Genomic DNA, 9,291 nt, shown 5'->3' with positions numbered 1-9,291 from the left:
CACTAGAAGACAAAGCAGAGCTGGGCTGGCACTCGGAATGGCTCGGACTTTGGAGTGGGCAGAGCGGGTGTGAGCCAGCGCCCCCAGCCACCCACCACTCAAGGTGGAGGGGACCCAGGGAGGCCTGGTGGGGCCAGTTTCCTTTTGTGCAAACGTTTGTTCCAGGCTTGGTCCCAGGGAGCAGACAGGGCTGAGAGGCCCTGCAGCCAGGCTCAGCCTGAGCCCTGCACCTGGCTGGTGCTCAACAGACCCCAGGCTCCAAACTCCAAACTCCCATTGTGCCCCTTCTCGGTCTGGCTGGTCCTGTGACCCGGAGATGAGACAGAGGAGGGAGCCTCCTCTGGGAGCTTCCAGGCTAAAGGGAAGATGGACATTGGACCCAAGGCAGAAAAGGGCCCCGGCCCTGCAGGGAAGCCTGGTAGACAGGGACATAACTGACATCACCGACAGCATCTCAGGGGACACAAGCCATCCAGAGCCTGCCCACTGCCTGGATGGGAGGTGCGGCAGGGCAGGGCTCAGGGCTGACAGCTGAGCTGGGCTGAGGCATGAGTGCAAATCTGTCATGGGTCAGGGAGACGGGCCCTGCAGGGGCAGGCCAGCCAGGACAGAGGGCCAGAGCAGAGGGGCCTGAGGGCAGGGCAGGGAAAGCAAGCACCAGGAAACAGCAGAGGGCAGGAGACCGACGTTTCCTTTCTGGAACAAGGTGGAGGAGGAAGGAGGGAAACGTGGAAAGGAACAAGAAAAACCAGGGCAGGAGTGACAACTCCCGGAGAGGCCAGTCAGGTGCTAGGGAAGTCGGAGGGTCTCACTGGGCGGTGGGATCTGAGCAGGTGGCATCTGAACTGGCTTTGAAGGGTGGGATGGGATCTTGGTAGCTGGAGAAGGTGGCGGGGAGGGTGCTCTAGGGAGAGGGGACCTCACATGCGCAGGGGTGGAGGCGCCCACAGGTCAGCAATGTTGGGGACAGCACATGAGCTCTGCTGCGGCCTGCCTGCTGAGGGTGCCAATCCCGGGCCAGGAGCCTGGCCTGCGCTTCTGGCCAGTGGGGAGCACAGGGGACAGGGGCAGCAGGGGGGGCGGCATGAGGGGAGGGGAATTAGAAGACATGGTGGAGGCGAGGGTAGAGGCCAGGCTGGAGGTGAGATGGGCAGCAGGGCCCCGTGGCGGGGGCTGGCCTGACAGTCAAACAAATGCCACAGTTGCGGAATAAAGCCCACATTTCCCCAGGTGTCTGGAAATGCCCAGGACACTATATTTAAGGAAGTCTCACTTTAGCCTCCTGTCCCTTTCAAACTCTAGAAATCTGTGTTTCCGGAAAGCAGGGGTGGGAGCCGCCCAGTGCCTTCCCCAAAACCCAACACTGAGATTTCAATGATATGTTAGTCTTTTAAAAAATGTTCTCTGGTTACTGGGCTCAGTGACCACAGTCAGGTTTGTAAAAGCACCAGGCTGTGCAAGCCGAGGCGGATGTGGGGAGCACTTCCTGTCCTCACAGTGGGGACCTGGTCCAGCCATGGGCAGGAAAACAGCTGTGCAGGGCAGGGGACGGGGCCAGACGTGTGTGGGCAGGAGGAGGTGGCCGCTTATCCCAGCCCAGGGCGGAGAAGGAATGAACGTGCCTTGTTCCACAGAACCCGAGGGTGTCTTTTGAAGTCTTACTTTTTGGTCAGAAATAAGACTTTGAATTATGTTTTTCTAAATAAATGTATTCTTTCACTCATCTAATCAGTTCATCATGTTTAATTTAGAAATAAATTTATCCATTTCTTACTGTGTGTACAACACTGTTCTGGGCACTGAAAATACAACAAGGAACAAGATGGACACTGTCACACAATGTGTCCATGGACACACACATGGAGTTTATGGCCTAATGGAAGACATGAAATATAAACAAAAAGCAAGTAAAATATGGGATGTCGTTTCTTGGTTCTACTGTAAATGCTGTGAAGGAAACAGAAAAGGTTATGGGCTCACGAGTAATGGGTGCTTTTCACAGGGCTCCTATGGCCTTGGAGAAGGAAAAAGATTAAGATCAGACACAAGCATTCTCTCAGGCGATGCTGATAGGAATGCTGTGTAGAGAAGGAATTTCGCAACACCTAGCCAAATTACATATGAATTTACCCTTTGACACAAGAATTCCAAAGACATATTGACAAAAATATGAAAAGACATTTGCAGAGAGCAATTCGTTGGTCACAAGAAACAGACCAAGCTATCCCTGGTTCCACAGGCACCTCTAAATGTTTATTTCCTACAAAATCATAAAAGCTGCCCCAAATGGTCTAACGCTGAACCGGCTTCTGTCTGGGGAAGCAGCAAATGAATCTGCTTTCTAAACCACCTAAACCACCTTAATGTGACTCCTGGGAAAATAAACAATCATGAATCGCCAACCTGTGCTGATAGAACCCTCAGCTTCCTCCTCCAGCCTCGGATAAAGCAAACTTCAGAAGCAACCCCACGCTTCCAGGAAAGGTCCCTGTGGGCAGCAGGTGGCTTCCACTGGCAACATCTGGGGCCCTGTGCTTGCCAGTCCAGGCTAGGCCTCCAGACGCCAAACTCTGCGACCCTCAGCCCAACATCAACAATAACTCTGGCTATTTTTGTGCTCTGGGCAATTTAGTCTCACCCAGACAACCTAAATCTGTCTTATTTCTGACCAAAAAAATGGGACTTCAAAAGACACCCTCATCCTCCAGCTCAGAACAGAATCTTGTGGCCTGTGACCGGTCCCACCTCCCCTCAGACCCTCCCCAGCCCCGAAGGGCCCACAGGAAGAGTGTCCCAGGGCCCTCCCTGCGCTGGCCCTGCCATCTGTCCCTTGGGCCTCTTGTGCCTTCTTCCTGCAGACGCCTCCCCGAGAGTCCCTCTTGGAAGCTGCTCTCCCCAGGCGGCCCCGTCCCTCCCAGTCTGGCTGAGAAGCCTCCCAGTCCTCAGACCCCAGGCAGGTCAGGCTTTCAGCCTCTCCTGGCCCCCATGCCAGGGCTTGCTGTCTCTGGTTCAGCTGTTCCTCTGGACAGCGAGCCCTTGAAGGGCTGGGATGGAGCCACGTGGGTGGACATGGGAGGCTTGCATGTTGGCTCATCGGCCGCTGTGTTCCAGGGCCCCAGAGCGGGGGTGCCCCGGCCCCTTCTTCCCAAGGGCCTCTTGTCCCCATGACAGTGGCTCAGTGTCCGGCACTCAGAGCCCCTTGGGCTGGGTATCACTGCCAGTCTGGGTGTGGCTACCATGTCCCCGTGTGACTCTGTCAGAAGCCACCGACATTCTCATTGCTGTGGACATGCGTCCTCTCCCGGCCTGGCCCCTGAGGGTGGACAGTGGCTCCCCCAGAGCCCAGGGCACATGGGATGGGCCTGCCTGGCTGGTCCCACAGGCAGCAAAAGCGGGGGTTGGGAGGGGCCACTTCAGACCCAAAACAAGGCTTGGGCCCCACAGCCTCTACAGGCCAAGGGAGGGTGGGACTCATGACCTATTGGTTCTGCGTCCTAAAGGGGCTTCTCCCACCCAGAAATCTCAGTACCCCCTCCAGGCAGGCCCAGGCCTCCATGCTGAGGTATTTCCAGCCGGGTCTCATCACTGGCTTGCTTCAAGGGCTGTTTCCATAAATGGTGCTGCTCTCATAATTACCAGTCCAGGCCTCAGACAGCTCTGGACCCCAAATTAAAAGGGAACACCCACACATACCACCACATCAAGCCCGCCAAGGCCAAGAATAGATCCCAGGAGATGTGAGCAAGAAAGATGCAATTCCTCCAGCGAAATCCCAGGAAAGAACTGAACTGTGGGAATTTTCCAGAAAGAAGTGGTCACGGTGACACATCCTCTCTTGCCTGTGGGAAAGAGGTTCCGGGAGGAGGGGGGCTGGGTGCACCTCCCCACCCTGTGCCTCACCCCGGAAGAGCCCCCATCAGCAGGCAGGGGATGGGCACATTCTTTGGTCAGAGCTGGAAAGGCCTTCAGGCAACCCTGCAGAGATGGGGAAACTGAGGCCAAGGAGGGGCAGAGGGTTTCCAGGATTAGATTAGAGGCCCGTGTCAGATTAGAGGCCCGTGACTGGATGTTCACACTTGGGGCCAGTGTGAAATGAGTGGCCCTGGAGTTCAATGGGACATATTGGGATGGGGGTCACCCGTCAACAAGGCCCTCCTGTCAACAGACACCTGAGAATGCTCGTGAAGCCACCTTCCTCCAGGCGGGGCCCTGCGGGGTCTTGGGGTCCCAGGGGAGGGTCCAGGGAGCTGTGGCACCCATTGTCGGCCCCCACACAGACAGGGAGGGCCGTCCCCACTCTGTCCCACCTGACCAGGCCCAGGCTCCTCCCCGCTCTTAACACACCCTGCCTCTTGCTGAGTTCCTCTTTCCCTCAATTTCCTGCCACTCAAGGGCTGGGTGCACCATGGTGCGGGGGTGCTGGGAAGAGTCAGACTTGGTCCCTATCCTCAGGTTGTTCAGGGGATGCTGGGAAGTAGGAGAAAGGGGGCTAGGAGTGCCCCTGCATCACACAGACAGAAAGCAACTGGAATCCTAAGAGAAGTGCACGCAATGCAGGACAAGTGCTCTGGTGACGGTCGTAGTCACGTACAGGGCTTTGGAAGAAGGAGGCAGAGAAAACTTTCCTTGAAAACATGTTCAAGAGGGGTGGAAGAACTCTGAGGAAGAGAAGTGAAGAGTCACCTAGGGAAAGGCTGACAGGCAGGAGATGCTGTTCCAGGTCGCACTTTTTAAGCACTGACCTGTGTGTCAGGCACCATGCTGGGCACATGTGGTACCTCCTTTCTGTTCATGCTAACCTGACTGTGTTAGTTATCTGCTGCTAGGTAACTCATTATGCAAATGTAGCAGTTTAAAACAACAAACACATATTGTTGCACATTGTTCTCAGGGCCAATAATCCAGGAACTTAGCTGGGTAGGACTGGATCAGGGTCTCTCATGAGGTCACAGTCAAGCTGTCAGCTAGGGCTGCCGTCTCTGAAGACTTAGCTGGGGCTGATCGATGCACTTCTAAGCTCTGTCTTTAGCTGCTCACCATGTGGCCCTCTCCATAGGGCTGCTCACCTCATGACCTCCCCCAGAATAAGGCATCTGAGAGATGGAAGCCACAGTCTTTTATAGACTAATCCTGGCAGGGACCTATCACTAGGGTCATATTCTATTGGTCACACAGACCAGCACTGGCACATGTCGGAGGGGACACAGAACTCTGCACATACCAGGAGGCGGGACCGTTGAGGGCCATGGTGAAGGCGGCACCATGACAACCCTGTAGAGGACATTATTCATCCCAGGTTATAGATGAGAGCACTAAAGATCCCGGAAGTTAACTGATTTGCACAAGGCCGCAACTGGAGGCATCCAAGGTGGGATTCGGGTCTAAGTCTGTCTGGACTCCAAAGTCTACATTCGTTTCTCCTCATCCACAGCCTCTCCAAGCTGCAGCTATGTCAAGGGAACACCAAGTGGTGCAGTTGACTAGAACGCTGAACTCGGAATGCCAGGCTGGGGAAACCTGAATTCCATTCTGGCTTGAAGGGACACACAGAAGCTCCTGAGCAGGAAAAGCCATGATGGGATTTTCACTTCAGGAACTGGCATTTCAAGAACATGCAAGAGGCCAGGCGCAGTGGCTCACGCCTGTCATCTCAGCACTTTAGGAGGCCGGGGTGGGTGGATGACTTGAACCCAGGAGCTAAAGACCAGCCTGGGCAATATCATGAGACCTCGTCTCTATAAAAAAAATGCTTAAAAATTAGCTGGGCATGGTGGTGGGCACCTGTACTCCCCAGCTACTTGGGAGGCTGAGGTGGGAGGATCATTTGAGCCTGAGAGGTTGAGGCTGCAGCAAGCTGTGATCGTGCCACTGCACTCCAGCCTGGGTGACACAGCAAGACCCCATCTCCAGCCAGGAGCCATGCCTCCTCTCCTTTGGCCTTGTTTGTCTCCCAGAAAATGAGAGAAGGATCTTGTCGGTCTTCTGCACTGTTGAGCCCTCACACCCATGTTTGCCAAGTGGGTGAATGGACATTTCTCCCATTTGGGGATCATTTATATTGAGTAGTCTTTGAGCCTCTCTTTCTCAGTAAATGAGCAGACTTTGGGTTGGGCTGGGGCTGTGCTTTTATTAGCCCCCAAGATAAACAGGAAGGAGAACAGCACACAGTAGGTTTGCAGCAGTGCTTGCTAAGGAGTGTTCATAGACTGCTCTTAAAGCCCTGAACGAGTCAACTTTCTCCATACCTGGGTCTTGCCGCCGTCAACTGCCCCAGAACCCTGACGTGTGCAGGGTCCAGGACTGTTCAGAAGGAACGGCTGCTGCTCAAGATAGAGCCAGCGGTTAAAGGAAATTACCAACTTTTGCTTCTGGTCTTACCACTAACCAGCTGGCCTTGGGCTAAAAACAAATAAAGCTGATATTATTGAGCACTGACCAGCCACTCTTTTCATAATTTTACACAGATTAACTCATTTCATACTCCTAATCATCCAATGAGGTAGCTCTCCCATTTTACAGATGAGGAAACTGAGGCTCAGAACACTAAATAAATTAGACTATAATCGTAGAAACTGTATCTTAGGTTAAGCTCTCTGGGCAACAGAGTCAGAAAATTTACTGGGAAAACTGGAAAGTTGACTGCTTTTTGTAGTGAATAAAGGCAGCAAGTTTCGGAAACAACCAAAACAAAGGCCTCAGACAACTGCGACCGCACGGGGAGCTCTGGGGCTGGTGGCCCTTCAGAGCTGCCTCTCCTTAAGGCAAGGGGGCTGGGCACCGATACTGCCATAGACCAGCTGTTGGATGTGAGGTGTCCCCAGGGATGGTGTCTAACCTCGGGCAGCTTCTTAGGGCCCAGTTAGTCAATACCTAGAGAAGGGCCAGGCATGGTGGCTCACACCTGTAATCCCAGCACTTTGGGAGGTCGAGGCTGGTGGATCACCTGAGGTCAGGAGTTCGAGACCAGCCTGACCAACTTGGTGAAACCCCATCTCTACTAAAAATACAAAATTAGCCGGGTGTGGTGACGGGTGAAATTCCATCTCAAAAAACAAACAAACAAACAAAACCTAGAGAAGGACTCACCTGTGAGCTGTCAGCAGCCAGCACTCCAGGCAGCTGGGTCATGAGCGACTCAATGCTGAAGAGAAGCTCTGGGAAGCCCCCCACAGCACCCACTACAAGGAGGCCTAGGTGGAATGGGGATTTCACCCAGGCAGCCTGGGTCAGATCATGGAGCTATGCTTTTTACTACTCTGCTCTAGGTCCCTAAGTAAATGACTGGGGGTTGGGGCATAATCCCACAGGCCCTTCCCTCATAATACCCTCAGCCACTTATTGAGCAGTGCCAGACACTTGCTAAGTTTTGTTTTTGGTTTTATTTTATTTTATGTATATATTTATTTATCTTTTGAGATGGAGTTTCGCTCCTGTTGCTGAGGCTGGAGTGTAATGGTGTGATCTCGGCTCACTGCAACCTCTACCTCCCGGATTCAAGTGATTCTCCTGCCTCAGCCTCCCAAGTAGCTGGGATTACAGGTGCCCGCCACCACACCCAGCTAATTTTTGTATTTTTAGTAGAGACGAGGTTTCACCATGTTGGCCAGGCTGGTCTTGAACTCCTGACTTCAGGTTATCTGCCCCTCCTCGGCCTCCCAAAGTGCTGGGATTACAGGTGTGAGCGACTGTGCCTGGCCAGACACTTGCTAAGTTTTTATGTGCTATAACCTATTTAATCATTGTATTATGATATAGGCATTATTATTATTATTTAGACAGAGTCTCGATCTCCCAGGCAACCTCCATCTCCCGGGTTCCAGCAATTCTCTCCCCTCAGCCACCCGAATAGCTGGGACTACAGGTCCGCGCTACCATGCCTGGCTAATTTTTTCTGTATTTTTAGTAGAGACAAGGTTTCACCATGTTGGCCAGGCTGATCTCGAACTCCTGACCCCAAGTGATCCACCTGCCAAGGCCTCCCAAAGTGGTTGGATTACAGGTGCACGCCACCACACCTGGCCAGATATAGGCACTATTATCGTAGTTTTAAAGATGAGGAAACTGAGATGTTGAGACTTTAAATGACCTGTTCAACAGCTCATAGCTCTCAAGCAGTAGACTCAGAATTGAAAGCCAGTGAGCCCCACTCCAGGGTCACTAACCACCACTCTGCTGCCCCACCTCCAGGGCCTACCCTCCTACAGCTGTGATCTACCTTTCATATCTGCTCCTGTGGGTCTGTGCATCCAGGACCCAGGGCCAGTCACTTATACTCTTTGAGACTCAGCTTCCTCCTCTGTGAATGAAGGCAATCGTAATCATTTACTCCAGGGGTGAGAAAACACTGCAGAAATGGGTAGGACTAGTCACTAGGGATCCAAAGCATGCACCGTTCTGGTGGCCAGACAGAACTTTGGGGAAAAGGGACCCAACTTAAACTCTTGGACGGGCAAATACCTTTGGACATACAGTCACCCTAATATTTGACTTTTAAGATGGATAAAAGATTTATTGTTAAATTGAAAAACAACAAAGTTGCAAAACAGTGAGCATTTATGTCCCATGCAGTTAAAAAAAGAAAGAAAAGAAAACGCTGGGCATGATGGTTCACGCCTATAATCCCAGCACTTCGGGAGGCAGGGGCAGGAGGATCAGTTGTTTGAGACAAGCCTGGGCAATATAGTGAGATCCCATCTCTATAAAAGATTTAAAGCAATTAGTTGGACATAGTGGTGCACACCTGTAGTTCTAGCCATTCAGGAGGCTGAGGTGAGAACATTGCTTAAGCCCAGGAGTTCGCAGTTGCAGTGAGCTATGATCACGCCACTGCATTCCAGCCTGGGTGACAGAGACCCTGTCTCTGAAAATAATAATAATATACAAATGTTAATATTTGTATTGATAAAATATCAGGGCTGGTTGGGGGTAGGGAGTGCTGCATTAAAGGATTAAAACACTGATATTCTCTGAGGTACAGGGAGGATTACTTGGGGCTTTCATATCATATGTTTCTGAATATATGGTCTGAGCTTTCTATAAGGAAATTCTATAATTAATTTATATGATTTGAGTGTTCTAAAAGGAACATGCAGTAGTTCTATAAATCCCAAAACAAACATATTTTTTAAGCAGTAGTCTCAGTTTACATCACAGGTTCCCATTCAACACAGTCCATTTCAGCAGCACACACTGCATTTAATGGTGGGCCAGGGCCTGGGCTGTGTGGAGAGGCAGCTGCTATTGTGGAGAAGAGCAGAGGATGCGGAGGCAGGGAGGCAGCCTGCTGTGTGG

This window comes from Trachypithecus francoisi, unplaced genomic scaffold, assembly GCF_009764315.1.
Source record: "Trachypithecus francoisi isolate TF-2019V2 unplaced genomic scaffold, Tfra_2.0 Lachesis_group12, whole genome shotgun sequence".
Classification (NCBI taxonomy): Eukaryota; Metazoa; Chordata; class Mammalia; order Primates; family Cercopithecidae; genus Trachypithecus; species Trachypithecus francoisi.
The sequence above is the reverse complement of the archived record's forward strand: the minus strand, read 5'-3'. Positions refer to the sequence as shown.